This window comes from Phacochoerus africanus, chromosome 7, assembly GCF_016906955.1.
Source record: "Phacochoerus africanus isolate WHEZ1 chromosome 7, ROS_Pafr_v1, whole genome shotgun sequence".
In the NCBI taxonomy this organism is placed as follows: Eukaryota; Metazoa; Chordata; class Mammalia; order Artiodactyla; family Suidae; genus Phacochoerus; species Phacochoerus africanus.
In genome coordinates, this window is record NC_062550.1 from 22,267,830 (window position 1) to 22,284,320 (window position 16,491).

Below are 16,491 nucleotides of genomic sequence, written 5' to 3' on the forward strand. Positions count from 1 at the left end.
CAAAAATGTAAACCAAACTAACACACCCAGGACTCTCATACAGCACAGCAAGGGGGAATCTACTCAACTCATGAATGGGGTATCAGCAAGATAGGAGGGATCACTATATTTGTTAAATTAAAAAAAATGGTAGCATTAGGAGTTCTCGTTGTGGCACAGTGCAAAAGAATCTGACTAGTATCCATGAGGATGCAGGCTGGATCTCTGGCCTTGCTCAGTGGGTCGGGGATCAAGCGTTGCCGTGAGCTGTGGTGTAGGTTGCAGGCATGGCTCAGGTCTGATGTGGCTGTGGCTGTGGCTGTGGCGAAGGCCAGCAGCTGCAGCTCTGATTCAACCCCTAGTGTGGCCCTAAACAAAACAAAACAAAAACAAAAAGTATAATAAGATTGGAAAATTAGATACAAAACTGGTTAATGTCCAGAGCTCAACCTTTGGGGTTATCTTTTCTTTTTCTTTTTTTTCTTTTTTTTGGCCTCCCCTTGGCATATGGAGTTCCTGGGCCAGGAATCAGATTCAAGACATAGTTTTGACCTACACTGGATCCTTAATGCACTGTGCGGCACCAGGGACTGAACCTGCATCCAAAAAGAGATGCTGCTGATGCTGTTCGGCCACAGCGGGAACTCCAGGGTTATCGTTTCTATGGGACAGAAAATTATTAGAAATTCATAATCTTCTCCAAATTAACATCTAACTTTACAAAGTCTGGGCACCACTCCATAATAAATAGTGAGTCAGATGACACTGTATACCCTAGACAATCAATGATCCTTAAGTTGTCTTGTTAGACAATGTCATATATGAACTTGAAAGGGTACTCAGTGGGAATTCCCGTCGTTGCTCAGTGGTTAATGAATCCGACTAGGAACCATGAAGTTGCAGGTTCGATTCCTGGCCTCGATCAGTGGGTTAAGGATCCGGTGTTGCCGTGAGCTGTGGTCTAGATGTGGCTCAGATCTCTTGTTGCTGTTGCTGTGGCTGTGGCGTAGGCCGGCGGCTACAGCTCTGATTAGACTGCTAGCCTGGGAACCTCTACATGCCAGCGGGTATGGCCCTAGAAAAGACAAAAAAGGCAAAAAAAAAAGAGAAAGGGTAACAGTGATTTGGGGGAGAGGAGTGCCATTTCCAAGTTTTGTAGAATTTTTAAAAACTCTTCCTTCCTAATTTCCAAACATCTTTCATTTCCTCCTTGTCCTTTTTTCTATAGTCCTTCATGAAACCATGAGGGACTCTGTTCTCTGCTCTGGGGTCCAATGGTGAAAAAGGCATCTACAGAGTTGTGACGTTTCTTGCTCCAGCTGGCTCTCTTCATGGGGATGACAGCTCTACCTCCCATTCCAAAGAACATCTGTCCAGTCTGATGACACAGGGGAGGACAGTCGACCATCTGCCGGCATCTCGTCTTCTCCATTCATCTGATGGGGATGCTCGGACAGGTGCCCATCGGCCTAGTGCCCGTCAGACTGTCACTTCATAGACTGCCCTGTGGCAAAGGGAGCAGGCACGGTACCTGCTGCTCAAGAGACAGACTCCCAAGCAGTGAGTCGACTTCACGGGCTTCACAGAAATGTATCCAGGTATTTAGCATGTTATTTTTGCTTCCTCTACTTTGTAAAGCATTTCAAAATCCAGCTAGCTCACAAGGTATTTCATCACTCACTCTTCCTCTGCCCTGTACCACTCCCGCCTCCTCAGAGTTAGTGCTGGCTCTTTTAAGAACACGTAATAGCTGTTATTCCGGTTTGTTTGAACATAATTACATGACAAAGAACCTCTAAAGTATCTCTGATGACAGACAGAAAAATGGTGAAAAAGGCTCATTATTTTCCCTGGTTTCAGCCAGTCATTGTGTTAATGACACTGTGCTTTCTGAGTAAACAACGGGGGGGGGGGGGGGGGGGGCGGGCGTGAACCAAGCCTGATGGGACTGTGAGAGTTTCCTTCTTGCTTTTACAGTTTATAAATATTTCTTCAACTAACTTCACTAACCGCTGCATAAGACCCAGTAGGCAAGTGAAGGAGAGAAAGATGAAGTTATCCAGACCCAACCCTGCTGTGCAGGCACAAGGTACCAAAGCAGAACACAGAGGAGCACCAGTAAATATAATCAGGTGGCACACTTTCTACGAAAAACTTTGCCCTGAAGCTCAAGGTTGAGAAAAATTTCAAAAATCCTTCTTCAACAATGAAACATGGTCATCAGGCCATAACAATAATTTCAACAGGCTTTTTGTTAACATTTTAAACTTCGATAGCGGCATCGTCTTATATTATTCTTGTAAAGCTTGTTGGTTTGAAGTTTTGTTGTTGTTATTTGTTTGTTTTTGTCTTTTTAGGGCGGCTCCTGCGGTGTATGGAGGGTCCCAGGCTAGGGGTCGAATCGGAGCTGTAGCTGCCGGTCTCACCACAGCCACAGCAACGTCAGATCCGAGCCGCGTCTGTGATCTATACCACAGCTCACAGCAATGCCAGATCCTTAACCCATTGAGAGAGGCCAGGGATTGAACCTGTAACCTCATGGTTCCTAGTTGGATTCGTTTCCCCTGGGCCACAATGGGAACTCCTGGCTTGAAGTTTGATTAGTAAGAACACAATGTGGTTTTTCCAATACTTCCCAAAGGATCCCTCTATCATTTTCCTGTTTTATTCATACGTTTTGAAATCTTTGTAATGGTTCACTTGGTTCCTGTGTGAATGCAGATGTGTCTGATAGATACTTGAAGCTGGGATTCTTCTCTGTCATGAAATTTTGAGGTGGAGAAGTTGACATTTTGCTTTAAATTCATCCTTACATGATATGGAGAATTTCTGACTTTTTGGGTGAAAGACTCATGGTGAGCTGCAATTAAAATACTAAAAATTAAGTATGATTCTTTTTTTTTTTTTTTTCGTGCTACATCCATGGCACAGTCTGTTCCTGGGCCAGGGATCGAACCTGAGCCACAGCAGTGACAACACAGCATCCTTAACTGCTAGGCCCCCAGGGAACTCATTAAGTATGATTCTTAGCTTTTTTTTTTTTTTTTAAAAAGCTTTTCTATTTAATGTCATTTATGTTGGTACACCAAACAATTCTACCAATAGTAATATTGATTAGTTTTCCTTTTATTATCCTTTAAAATATATTTTATAAATACTTGTTGGCACCAAAGGATATTATATTCTTTCCAAGATCATCTGGGCAAAACCAGATGATTATGCTTCCTTTATATTTGTATTGATGCTTTATTTAACTATTTAAAAGTCCTTAAGTTATTTTTATACATAAAATAAGTGGATTTTACATTCGTTGTTAATCCTTGCTGTGTCAGAGGTCCCCAAGTCCACCCTCAAGTCAAAGACTCATTAGACTCATAAAACTCAGAAAAGAGATTGTGCTTATGGTTTCAGTTTATCATAGCAATGGTATGCAGATTAAAATCAGGCAAGGAAAAAGGTACAAAGGGCAGAGTCCAGGAGAGACCAGGTATGAGCTTCAAGCTGTCTTTGCCCAGTGGAGTTACACAGATAATCCTTCCTTTTCCACTGTGACAACACGAATGAACTACTGCCAATGGGGGAAACTCACTTGAGCCTGGATGTCCAGCATTTTTATTGGAGGTCAGTCATGCAGGCATGGAGCCCCTGTGTGTCTGACCTCAGCGACTTAGTCTCTAGCTTCTACAGAGGTCAAATAGATGAGGTATGGCCCAGGGCCTCAAGCGAACAGAAACAGATATTCCCCATAAATCAGATTGTATAAACTATTTGGCATGGTCCAAGTTCCAGGCAAAGACAGTCTTATCAGGCAGGCTGTACCAAAGGCCTAGAGGTTATCATCCAGAAGGCAGTCAAACCCTCTTTGGAATGTGCAAGGTTGGAACACCCGAAGCCTGCAAAGCTACATTTTCATTGCGCATTTGCAGAATTGATTCTGCTAACAGAACGCTTGTGTGAAAGTAGCAGTGCATCTGAATGACACAGCTTGTTTGTATTGCTGATCGTTTTAGGTTATTAGCTATGAAGGTACCTATCGGATAATAGAGTCATTGGTCATGCAAAGGCTCAGTCATGTCAGAAATGGAGAGGGGTATTTGGCTAAAGGCTGGGGCTGATGTCAAAGTGGAAAAGCAGCTTCAGAGACCAAGGAGGAATCCTTAGTTTTTATAGATTCCACAGCTTGCGTCTCCCTCCTGTTCCTCATTCCTTGTGCCAGGCCCTCAGGAGTTATTTGGCTAAGTCCCAAAGGCCTGTGTCAAATATTTAACAGACACATATACCCTTACTCATCAACTAGACAGTTCTCTTCTGAGCACCTGTTATATACATCATGTACACACCTCTACTGGAGTATTTATTTATTCATTGCTTTCTCTATTTTCTGATCATTTTGATTTTACATTGCAGATTTGGCACCGACCATATACTTCCTTCAACTGCAGCATTTGTGACAAGTCTGATCTTTGCCTCTGAATTCTATTTTTTTTTCTTTTTTAAATGATTTTTATTTTTTCCATTGTCGTTGGTTTACAGAATTCTGTCAATTTCTACCATACAGCAAAGTGACTCTCTTGGAATATTTAAATTTCACTTCTCTGTCTCTTAGATGTGCTAGCATTCCTGGAATAGTGAAATAATGAGGTATTAATTATTAAGATGCTATTAGGCGAGGAGGACCAGAAAAACCAGAACCCTGTGTCAACCCTGTCACTTCTTCAGTCCTTAGAGATCATAGGGGCTATAAATACATGAGAGGAAAAGCAAAAGCAAAAGCGGAGTCAATGCAAAATCAGAACCAAAATCAAAGCAGTTCCTTGTGATTAACCAGGTTTTTGGTGGTCACCTCCAGTGTAGACCTCCAAGAAGTCAGGCAGGATCACGTGGAAAACTCTCCCTCCATAATTCGTTCATTCAACAAACTTTTACTGGCTGACTATGTATCAAAAGCTGTTCTATATGACAGAGGTACAGGACGTGTCATAAACAACAGCCAGATAAGTAAGGAGATTGATTCTGTTCAGGCTTTTGCAAAGAGCATGTGCAGATCTGCAACTCAGACTGTCTCCACAGGGGGGTTTCGCCTGAGCTGTCACAGGGAAGGGAAGACAGTTCCAGACGGTGTGATTTATAGTTGAGGGAGCTGTCAAAGGCGGGGGGTCCAGCTGGCCATCTGAACATGGAAGGAGTTCCTCTATGCTTAGATAGTCTGGGGGGACACATGGTTCTGATCTCATCTGACCAATTAGGAGGCAGGAATGAGAAGTCGGTTCTGAGTGTGGCTTTGTCAGTAGGTTCGTGCCCAAGAGGAAAGACCTGTTGTCTGGCCTCATTAGAGTGAAAAAAGAAAGCTCCTGCCCTCACAGGGGTTACAGTCTAGCGGAGAAAGACAGACAATCAAGCCAGTAAATGTATAAATACAGGTCAGATGGTTAGGTGCTCTGAAAAAGGCAGAATCAGAATGTGACTTTATTCTTGTTCTGATGGTGGCATTCGGGAGGAATCCTCTGGGGTGATGCTCTGAAGGGAGTGGAGGAGGAGCCTCGGGGCTCTCTGGGGAGGAGAGGTCTAGTCCTTCGCAGAGCATGCCTCTCTGTGAGTACCAGCAAGGAGGCCACCCTGGCAGGGAGAGGGGAGAAAGAGCCAGTGCCGGGGCTGGAGATCAGAGCAGGGGCTGGAGGCCACGTTACGTAAGCCTTGTGAGAAATGAGAAGCCATTGCTTTTTAGGGCCACACTTGTAGCATATGTAAGTTCCCAGGCTAGGGGTAGAATCAAGCTGTAGCTGAGACCTACACCACAGCCATGGCAGCTCAGGAACGGAGCGGCGTCTGTGACCCTCACCACAGCTCATGGCAACGCCGATCCCCAACCCACTGAGCAAGGCCAGGGATTAAACCCATATCCTCATGGATACTAGTCATATTTGTTTCCCCTGTGTGTGTGGCTTTACTACAGCTAATGCTGTGGAAAAATCAGTGATCTATCACACATGTACCCACCCGAGACCAAAGCAATCGACCAGAAAGCTTCTTTGATGTTGCCAGAGAAGCGTATGAATTGTGTCAAGATAGAACTTAATTCAGTTAGCTCCAATAAAATGCAGTAAGAATTTGCCTCTCCTTGTCCCTTCTTTCTGTTTACCCTCGGATGCCGAGCCTGGTCATTGCACAATTTTAAAATGACCACCAGGTGGCAGTATAACCCAAATTTATACCTTGCCAGTAAATTTAAAACATTCTCAGTATTGAACAATTTTGGTTTCCTTCTATTTTCATGCTTCCATAAAAAAATAATGTCTCTAAATTGAATATCCTGTCCTTTGATTCCGCAGAGAAATTGACTGTCAAGAATATTTCCTCCTCCTTTACTCAGTGACAGCCACATGAATATTTTCTAGGGCCTGGGTGGAAGCTGGTAGCTTCCCCTGCAGCTGTTCAGGGCCTGGGCTTCTACTGGCTATGTTTTCACTTACAGCATCTGCATCAAAAGCTTATTGGGAGAAGAAACAGACAGCTATTGGGAGAAGAAAATGTTTCATTTTTCAAGGAGTTTCATCTGAGGCATATTGCTATCTTGCACCCACAGGGATTTTCTGAGGCCTCTTTTCTTCCCCCTTAGGGTTGGTAGATGAAACCTAAATTCTAGCTTTTCTCCTTTCCCCGTGTTCCAGGGGTCCAGGTGTTAGGATGTTGAGATTAGTGTGGGTGCCACATGGGCCCACATGCCTTCAGCCTGTCCTGCTTATTCTATTTCTCCATTTCCTGAGGGACCTCAAGGACATTGAAGCTTGTCCTGTCACGTCAGCTGCCAAAGCCTCCCTCCAAGGAGAAAGTTTTTTCTTTTTCTTTTTTCTTTTAAATCATTCCAGAGAAACTGAAGTATATCCTGTCTTGGTCAAGCCACCTTTCTTCTGAGCAAAATTCCTTAGGGAGGGAAATCTACAGTGGAATCTAGAAAACTAAAAGCAACAAAATTTTGGTATGCGGTTAAGAAATTCCTTCATGGGAGTTCCTGTTGTGGCTCAGCAGGTTAAGAACCTGACTAGTATCCATGAGGATTTGGGTTCCATCCCTGGCCTTGTTCAGTGGGTTAAGGATCTGGCGTTGCCATGAGCTGTGGTATAGGTCACGGACGTGGCTCGGATCCTGCATTGCCGTGGCTGTGGTGTAGGCGGCAGCTGTAGCTCTGATTTGACCCCTAGCCTGGGAACCTCCATATGCCACAGGTGCAGCCCAAGAAAGAAAGAAAGAAAGAATGAAAGAGAGAAAGAAATTCCTTCATGTTTCACACCTCTTTCCCCTGCTTTCTTGCTTTCCTGAGAACTGGCTCTCTCCTGTGGATGCTTCTTCTTGTGGGCTCCCCAGGCAGAGGCTGTTTGTGATCCTGCATTTCAGGTTCAAACCCAGCACCTTCCCTTACCTGCACCCACTTTCATGGTTCTCAACTGCAGACTTCCTTGGCCACACACAGAGGACTTCAGGAGTTGCTCAGTCACCCTTTCTGTTTTAATCCCTGATATCATCACCCAGTGTTCCTACCTCTATTTGTCCTCTTATAGCTGTTTATTAATTTTTATTTCTTTATTTATTTTTATAGCTGCACCTGGGGCCTTCTTACTCTTTGTTGTACATTTTTATAACCTGCTACTCGGTAGTCATTTATTAAGCAGTTATTGAATTAGATCGATTGAAACGATTATCTTATATTTGTTTTCTTTTTTTTTTTCTTTTTCTTTTTAGGGCCGCACCTGTGGTATATGGAAGTTCCCAGGCTAGGGGCTGAATTGGAGCTACTGGCCTACACTAGTTGGGTTCTTACCCCACTGAGCCACAATGGGAACTCTTTGTTTTCTAAATTAGAGCTATCTAGTAAATTGGTTTAGACTACTAATTTCAAAACTGGATGACTGGAGTTCCCATAGTGGCTCAGCAGGAATGAACCCGATCAGGATCCATGAGGATGAGGGTTTGATCCCTGGCCTTGCTCAGTGGGTTAAGGGTCCAGCATTGTTGTGAGCTATGGTGTAGGTCACAGATGTGGCTCGGATCCTGCGTTGCTGTGGCTGTGGTGTAGGCCGGCAGCTGCAGCTCTCATTCGACCCCTAGCCTGGAAACTGAATGACCATACCTTATTTATTTATTCATTTATTTACTTACTTATTTTTGTCCCACACATGGTCCCATGCATGGCCCGGAAGTTCCCCGGCAAGGGATTGCACCTGAGCCACAGCAGGGAGCTCCTGAGCCGCTGGGGAACACCTGGGTGACCATATCCTAGAGTTATACAGTTGCAGATAACTTCAAGGGGATGCATTTCCAGATTCTCAATTTACACACATCCTTCCCTGAATGTATTTGCCCGAGAACAAGTCTGTGATCAAGGAATCATGCTAGCTGGCCTTTCCCATCTCCGATTTCACAATTTCTCTTTTCCTACTTTAAAAAGAAAAGTGTATTTCTCATCCATGTAGAACAGATGCATTAACCTGATGGGTAAAAACTCTAGGACATTAAATGGAGGGATATTTGAAATATGGTGCCAGTGCTGGAGAAGTCAATGACTCTTAATAACTGAATAGCCAATCATTTTGCAGATCAAGTGGTTCCTAAATATTTGTCATGTGACACATTATTATTTTTTGATAATGATTATATGATGTTTTTAAACACATAACTTAAAGAAGGAATTCAAAGAATTGAGTGACATTATTAAAATGAAAAGTTTATCCTTTTCTACCAATTTATTTGAAAAAATTTTATCAGTGCTCACAAAAATGAATCTTGCATTTCTTTGCTCAGTGTTTGGTGTAAATTATTTGTCTTTGCCTCTAGTTTGTCTCCAATGTCTTACGAATAAAAATAAAGAGAAAAATAGTATTGATTCTGAACCCCATACCATTAGATAATATTCACTCTTTTTTTTTCTTTTTTTTTTTGCTTTTTCAGGCCAAACCTGTGGCATATGGAGGTTTCCAGGCTAGGGGTCGAAATGAAGCTACAGCTACCAGCCTACACCACAGCCACAGCAATGCAGGATCTGAGCTGCATCTGCAACTTGCACCACAGCTCACGGCAACACTGGATCCTTAACCCACTGAGCAAGGCCATGGAGCAAACCTATATCCTCATGGATCCTGGTCGTGTTCGTTAGACTACTGAGACATGAAGGGAACTCCATAATATTCACTCTTGGATACATACTTGGGGAAAAGTCCATCTATGGAATGCATTTCCAATTCCTGACGATGTATTTTTATACTTGATATTTGTCAAGATTTAGAATTTTCACGTACTATTTTGATATGTAGTGAATAAGTAAAAATTGTAACAATAACTAAATACAGAAGTAATTTTTTTTTTTTTTTGGCTGCTTCTTCAGCATGAAACTCCCACCAGGCCAGGGATCGAACCTGTGCCATGGTAGTGACAATCCTGGATCCTTAATCCACTGAGCCACCAGGGAACTCTGGAAGTAAATTTTTGACACATGGAATTTTATGGCTACTGAAAAGATTTAAATAATAAACATATATGTGTTGTAGAAGAACACAACAGCAGAATCCATAAAATGCTTTTTTTTTTTTTTTGCTTTTTTAGGGTTGCAACTGTGGCATATAGAAATTCCCAGGCTAGAGGGTGAATTGGAGCTACAGCTGCTGGCCTATACCACAGCCACACTGACATCAGATCGGAGCCACATTGGTGACCTAACCACAGCTCACAGCAACCCTGGATCCTTAACCCACTGAGCAAGGCCAGGGATTGAACCTGCATCCTCATGGATACTACTTGGGTTGGTAACCCACTGAACCACAACAGGAACTCCCATAAAATGCTTTCAAAGCATAAGGAAATATTAGGATCGAGTTCTGTGGGGAGTGGGCTATAAATACAGGTTAAAGAGAAAAAGGAATTTTGTAAAATTTTTAACTTTAAAAACATCTTGTCTTAAAAATGTTTGATAGTGGGTGTCAAATTGCTATGGCATTTAGATTCCATTGGATACCTTTAAAAGAGTGAAATAACAGTTTTATTTAAAATGTCAGTATTTTAATGTGCTGGAAGTTATATCACTTGCAACTAAATCATTTCTTTAAAAATCTTAAAGGTCGATTGAAAAATGTGTGAGAGGCTATGCAGCTGATCTGAATTTTTTTAGGGTGCTTGTGAGTGAGCTGTTTAGGGGTCACTGGGCTAAGATCCTATGGCTATCTTTTTTGACTCTGGGCCCAAATGGCCCCCTCCTTTCCTGGCTCAAGACTGAATCTTGGAAGTTGCTACTGAAATGGAATGAAGAATTTATACCTACAAATATTAAAGGAAAAAAAAAGCCAAAGAGGCTTTTCCCATTTTGCCTTTACTCACACGCACAAAAATATCTTCACACTTGTTCTGAAATCTAACCAAGTAGAGCAGCACTCTTTCTCCCAGAGAGATGAGGGGTCAGTTGTCAGAAGAAACACAGGTGGGCTTTGTATAGCTGTATAGCTCCCAGGTGATACTGTGAAACAGAGCAAAGGAAATGAAATTAGGAGTATTTAATTGGGATCTGCTCATAGTATTGAGTCATGGCATGTTTAACTCATGTTCACGATTGGAATAACTGCCACCGAACTGTAATAATCATCAACTACTACATTATTATTTTTTATGATTTGTGTGTTTCCCCTACCTAAGGGTGTGTGTGTGGGGGGGGGCTTTCCCAGAATTTGTCCTGCTTGTTAGATGGGCAGCATTTACCTTGATGTTTGATGTTCCTGATTTTTTGTTTGTTTGTTTTTTTAGGGCCACACCCTCGGCATATGGAGATTCCCAGGTTAGGGGCTGAATTGGACCTGTAGCTGCCGGCCCACACCACAGCCACAGCAATGTGGGATCTGAGCTGCAACTGAGACCTACATCACAGCTCATGGCAACACCTGATCCTTAACCCAGTGAGCAAGACCAAGGATTGAACCTTCGTCCTCATGGATGCTAGTTAGATTCATTTCCACTGAGCCATGATGGGAATTCCTGGTATTTCTGATATTTTGGACTGAATGTTTTAAAATTGATTGATTGCCCAAGGGGCACATGGGTATTATAGTCTGACTAATAGTAATAAATGAATATTTAAAGGGTGTTGGGCATCTATAAAATCAAAGTTTATAGCATGCCCATGGCTCTGGGCTCTGTCTGCTGTGCTGTGGGATTTAGGAGAACTAGAGGGAATCAGAAGGGAATTTCCTTCTAAGGATGGACATTGCTTATGTGCAAATGAAAAAAATTAGTAGTGAAAAGGGGGAGCATAACTACAGATGTAAGGAAAATGTCATGAATAACTCTGTGATAATGAATTTGAAAACAGATGAAATGTGCAAACTTAAAAAAATGTATAATTTAGAAGTGTGACATCAGTGGAAAAGAAAGTTCCAGCCCCCATTAGATGAGTCATACCAATAATTTAAAGAATCATTCCAAATTTAGAAACTCCATCTGAAGATATAAAGGAGGGAATACTATTCTGCTTATTACATGAACATACCATAACTTTGATACTAAAACTTTCCAAGCATAGTATAAGAAAACATGTAGATCTTGCTTATGAAGAGATGCAAAAATCTTAATCAAATTAGCACCAATCTGAATCCAACTCTCTTTAAAGGCAAGGCACCACATTAGGAAAACTGGATTTCTTCCTGGAAAGCAAAGCTATTTTAAGACAAGAAGTCTATTATGGTAATTTACCATGTTGAGAGTTTAAAAGAGAATGCACAGGAATTCCCATTGTGGCTCAGTGGGTTAAACTTCACACAGTTTCTGTGAAGATGTGCTTTTGATCCCTGGTCTCACTCACTGGGTTAAGTATCTGCTGTTGCTGCAAGCTGTGGGGTAGGTCACAGACGCAGCTCGCATTTGATATTGCTGTAGGGCTGTGGCATAGGCCAATAGCTGCAGCTCCAATTTGACCACTAGCCTGGGAAATTTCATAGGCTGTGGGTGTGGCTATAAAAAGAAAAAAGAAAGGGAGAGAGAAAGAGAGAGAAAATACATATACTTATTTAATTAAATGCAGAAATGGCATTTGGTAGCATTCGACATCCATTTGTTACTAAAACCCTTTAGCAAATGGAGAGTAAAAGGAAACAAAAAAAATTAACATATAGTTGACATGCAATATTATGTTAGTTTCAGGTGCATTACGTAGTGATTTGACATTTGCATATATTATGAAATGATCACCACTCGAAGTCTAGTAATCACTACACAAACTTATTACAATATCATTAACCATATTCCTTATGCAGTATATTATATCCCCATGGCTTATTAATTTTATAACTGAAAGTTTTTAGCCTCTTAATTTCCTTCACCAGGGTATCTCATGTTAATAAATGCATACTTTCTTGACATGAAAAAATTAAGGTCATTTAAAAATAACCTTCAATAAATATCATAATTATGAATTACTGAACATTCTTACCCTAAAAACAGGAGTAATTCAGAAAATGCTGCTATCGCCACTTGTTTTCAACCTTGCACTAGGTCCCTAGCCTGAACATGAGCAAGAGAAAAGGAAATCAAAGATTCAATAGTTGGAAAGGCAGACAAAAATGTCATTTTTGTGGATGATCTTATTAACGCTACAGGAAACCTGAACCAATCTACCATTTATAAACCAGACCTAGCTCAATTTCTCTATTGGCAAAACCTAGATCATAATGTCAGCTGTTTTTATTTGTTCTTAATTTTTAGAATTAACTAAGATGCTCTATGTAGTCTCCCAACACTGAAACTGAACTGCAGTTTCCTGCTGGAGGCAGGAGGCAGGTTTGCGAACCGGCTCTGCTAATCTTAGCAACTTTCACAAGACCTTAGTCTGAACATGAGCATGTCTAAGACAGTCTTCACTTTGCTGGCATATATTGCCTGCCGACACATCCAGGTTAAAAGAGAGCAGTGGTTGCAGAACTGAATGCTGACACAGAAGCACACTTTACAGGTAGCATTTACTAGGGCCGCGAATCAAATTCTTAGCATTTAGCGCTTGGCAGCAGCTGTGGTTGTCATGTGGTTTTCTCACTAGACCAGTCCTGTGGCAGAGGTATGGCTGTTATTTCTGGAACTTTCGACTTCATCTGTTTCTCTAGCCCTTGCAGTGATCTTACAAACCAAATGATAAACTGTATTAAGTTCTTTTTCTGCTGAAATTAGCCTAGACAAGAGTAGTTCACAATAAGTACCCTCCTATTTTTACTTTTTTCTTATCTTTAATAGGCATGCTCATTTTGCATAGTTGTCTAGACAACATTGGATTTCTTGCCATTTGGTTTTATTATAAATATCCTTTTTGTGTTATGTGCTTTTCATTGTTAATTAAAACTTGTTTTAATGATTATTACATAGCCCAGCACTTTGTTAAAACCACTTTATTGTGAGACATTTGGGTTATATCTAGGTTTGGGTTATTTTAAGCAATGTAGCAATAATCACTTTTACACATTCAACTTTTTTTTTTTTTTTTTGGTCTTTTTGTCCTTTTAGGGCCGTACCCGCAGCATATGGAGTTTCCTAGGCTAGGGGTCTAATTGGAGCTGTAGCCGCTGGCCTACACCAGAGCCACAGCAATGCCAGATCCGAGCCGTGTCTGCCACCTACACCACAGCACACGGCAATGCCAGATCCTTAACCTAATGAGCGAGGCCAGGGATCAAACCTGCAACCTCATGGTTCCTAGTCGGATTCGTTTCTGCTGCACCATGGTGGCAGCTCCACATTCAACATTTTTCTTCCTTTGAATCTGTTCTTCAGATCATTTCATGTGTGGCTTTTGTACCTACTGCTATGTTCCTTTCCAAAATAGTGTCCCACATTTCCCAACATAACTTCTGAAACCCTGGAAGGTAGAGTATTTTCAGAGAAGTTTTATACTCACTGCCTTATTTAGCAGAACAAATTCCTTGAGGTTGACAGGGCAGGTTTTATCGAACTCTTTCAGTTGATAAAACTGAGCTACGGATTTTTCTCTGACATGTCCAGGCCTTGCCCTGTAATGTAGCAGAGCTGACATTACACCTCCATGGTGCCAATACTCCATTGCTGATGCTTTTGATTTCCATTAAGTACCCACCTGGTTCTAAACACCATTCGAAGCCATGGAGCTACAGGTGTGAATGAGACAAACTAAATAAAGTTGTTATTTTTGTCTTTTGTCTTTTTAGGGCTGCACCTGTGGCATATGGAGGTTCCTAGGCTAGGGTTGTAATCCAAGCTGTAGCTACTGGCCTACGCTAGAGCCACAGCAATGCCAGATCTGAGTCATGTCTGCGACCTACACCACAGCTCACGGCAACGCCAGATCCTTAACCCACTGAGCGAGGCCAGGGATCGAACCTGCAACCTCATGGTTCCTAGTCGGATTTGCTTCCCCTGCGCCACCACGAGAACTCCCCTAAACAAAGTTCTTCCTTATGGAATTTGCCTTCCAAAGGGAGAGACAGGCAAGAAACAAAGAAGAGAATGAAACATAGGTATCTTCCTTTTGGTACCAATTACTTACCTAAAACTCCTACTTGAATGTGATTCCTTCTTGCCTTCTCCCTCCCTCTTTTTCTCCTCTCTCTTTCTACTTTTCTCCTTTTTGATTCTCCCTTCCCCCATATTTATCAATGTATTTAGCTGATGCTTTGTGCTATCTTTTAAGAAAATAGTGCAACATGAGTGTTGTAGAAGTGTGGTGTCTAGATGTGGAGAGAGAGAATGATTACAGTAAAAGTGAATGGAATAGAGAAAGTAGAAGGTGAAAGGGGCTAAGAGGGGTGGCTCACTGAACCAAGGTGGGTGGGGTCAAGGAAGGCTTCTGAGAAGGGGGAAGCACGAGTGAATCCAGAACCATCAGATTCCAGGCAGATGAGGAGTTGGAAGGGTTTCAGGACAGGAGTTCTAGAAGGATTAGCAGCCCACAGGATGCATTCATTCGAGGGTGAATTACAATGGCTGGAACAGTTCAAACTGTAAGTTCCAATTGGAAGAGGAGGCTTCTCAGAGCAAGGAGGAATATGGCCTCATTGGGTTGTGGATGAAGATTTATAGTTTAAAAACTGGACAAGATTCATAGAGTTATAAAAAAGTTATGTATGAGAAATTTCTGATAGGAATATAAAAAAGAAACTTCAAAAGAAAAAAAAAGGGAAATGTTTGTAAAGAATATGGTCTGAAAACTTTAACAAATTTTTATTTTTATACAAGATTGCTTTCCCTTTACAGGTATTACAAAATATTGTTCCTGTTGTGACACATCAGAAATGAATCTGATTGGCATCCATGAGGATTTGGGTTTGATCCCTGGCCTCTCTCGGTGGGTCGGGGATCTGGCATTGCCGTGAGCTGTGGTGCAGGTCAAAGATATGGCTCGGATCCTGTGTTGCTGCGGCTGTGGTGTAGGCCAGTGGCTGTAGCTCTGATTCGACCCCTAGCCTGGGAACTTCCAGGTGCTGTGGGTAGGGCCCCGAAAAGCAAAAACAAAAACAAAAACAAAACCCAAACCCAAACCAAAATATTGGTCATGTTCTTCGTGGTGTACAATATATCCTTGAGCCTATCTTACACCCAGTGGAGAGTGGGAGTTTGTTCTTTCCCCTCTCCAACCCCATACTGCCCCTCCTCCCACAACTGGTAACTGCTAGTTTGTTTTCTATATCTATGAGTCTGCTTCTTTTATTTTATATTCACTACTTTGTTGTATTTTTTTAGATTCCATATATAGGCAATATCATACAGTATTTATCTTTCTTTATCTGACTTATTTTACTTAGCATAATGCCCTCCAAATCTATCCATGTTGCTGCAAATGGCAACATTTCATTATTTTTTATGGCTGAGTAGTATTCCACTATACATCTATATCTGTATATATCACATCTTTAAAAAACCATCTATTTTATTTATTTATTTATTTATTTATTTATTTATTTATTTATTTAGTCTTTCTGTCTTTTTAGGGCTGTACCTGCAGAATATGGAGGTTCACAGGCTAGGGGTCGAATCAGAGATGTAGCTGCCAGCCTATGCCACAGCCACAGCAATGCCAGATCTGAGCCACATCTGCGAACTACACCACAGCTCACAGCAACGCCAGATCCTTAACCCATTGAGCAAGGGCAGGGATCAAACTGCAACCTCTTGGTTCCTAGTCGGATTCATTTCCACTGTGCCACGATGGGAACTCCTGTTTTATTTTTAATTTTTAAGTTTAATTTTTATTTTTTATTACAGTATAGTTGATACAATGTTGCGTTGGTTTCAAGTGTATAGCAAAATGAGTCAGTTGTACATATACAGATATCATTCTTTTTCAGATTCTTTCCCCATACATGTTATTACAGAATATTGAGTAGGGGTTCCTGTGCATAATAGGTCCTTGTTGGCTATCTATTTTATATATAGCATTATGTATATTTTAATCCCAAACTCCTAACTTATCCCTTTCCCCCTCACCTTTTGCCTTTGGTAACCATAAGTTTGTTTTCTATGTCT

The 16,491-nt window shown here is 41.6% G+C and overlaps 1 protein-coding gene across 1 annotated transcript in view; it reads right to left on the reverse strand.

Moving 5' to 3' along the window:
• Positions 1–10,330: 10,330 nt before the first annotated feature.
• TESPA1 (thymocyte expressed, positive selection associated 1) overlaps positions 10,331–16,491 on the reverse strand; it is a 138,125-nt gene continuing 131,964 nt past the window's right edge. The window contains exon 11 of the mRNA XM_047786834.1: positions 10,331–10,477. The gene's annotated coding sequence lies outside the window, so the exon portion shown is untranslated. The remainder of the gene's footprint in view (positions 10,478–16,491) is intronic.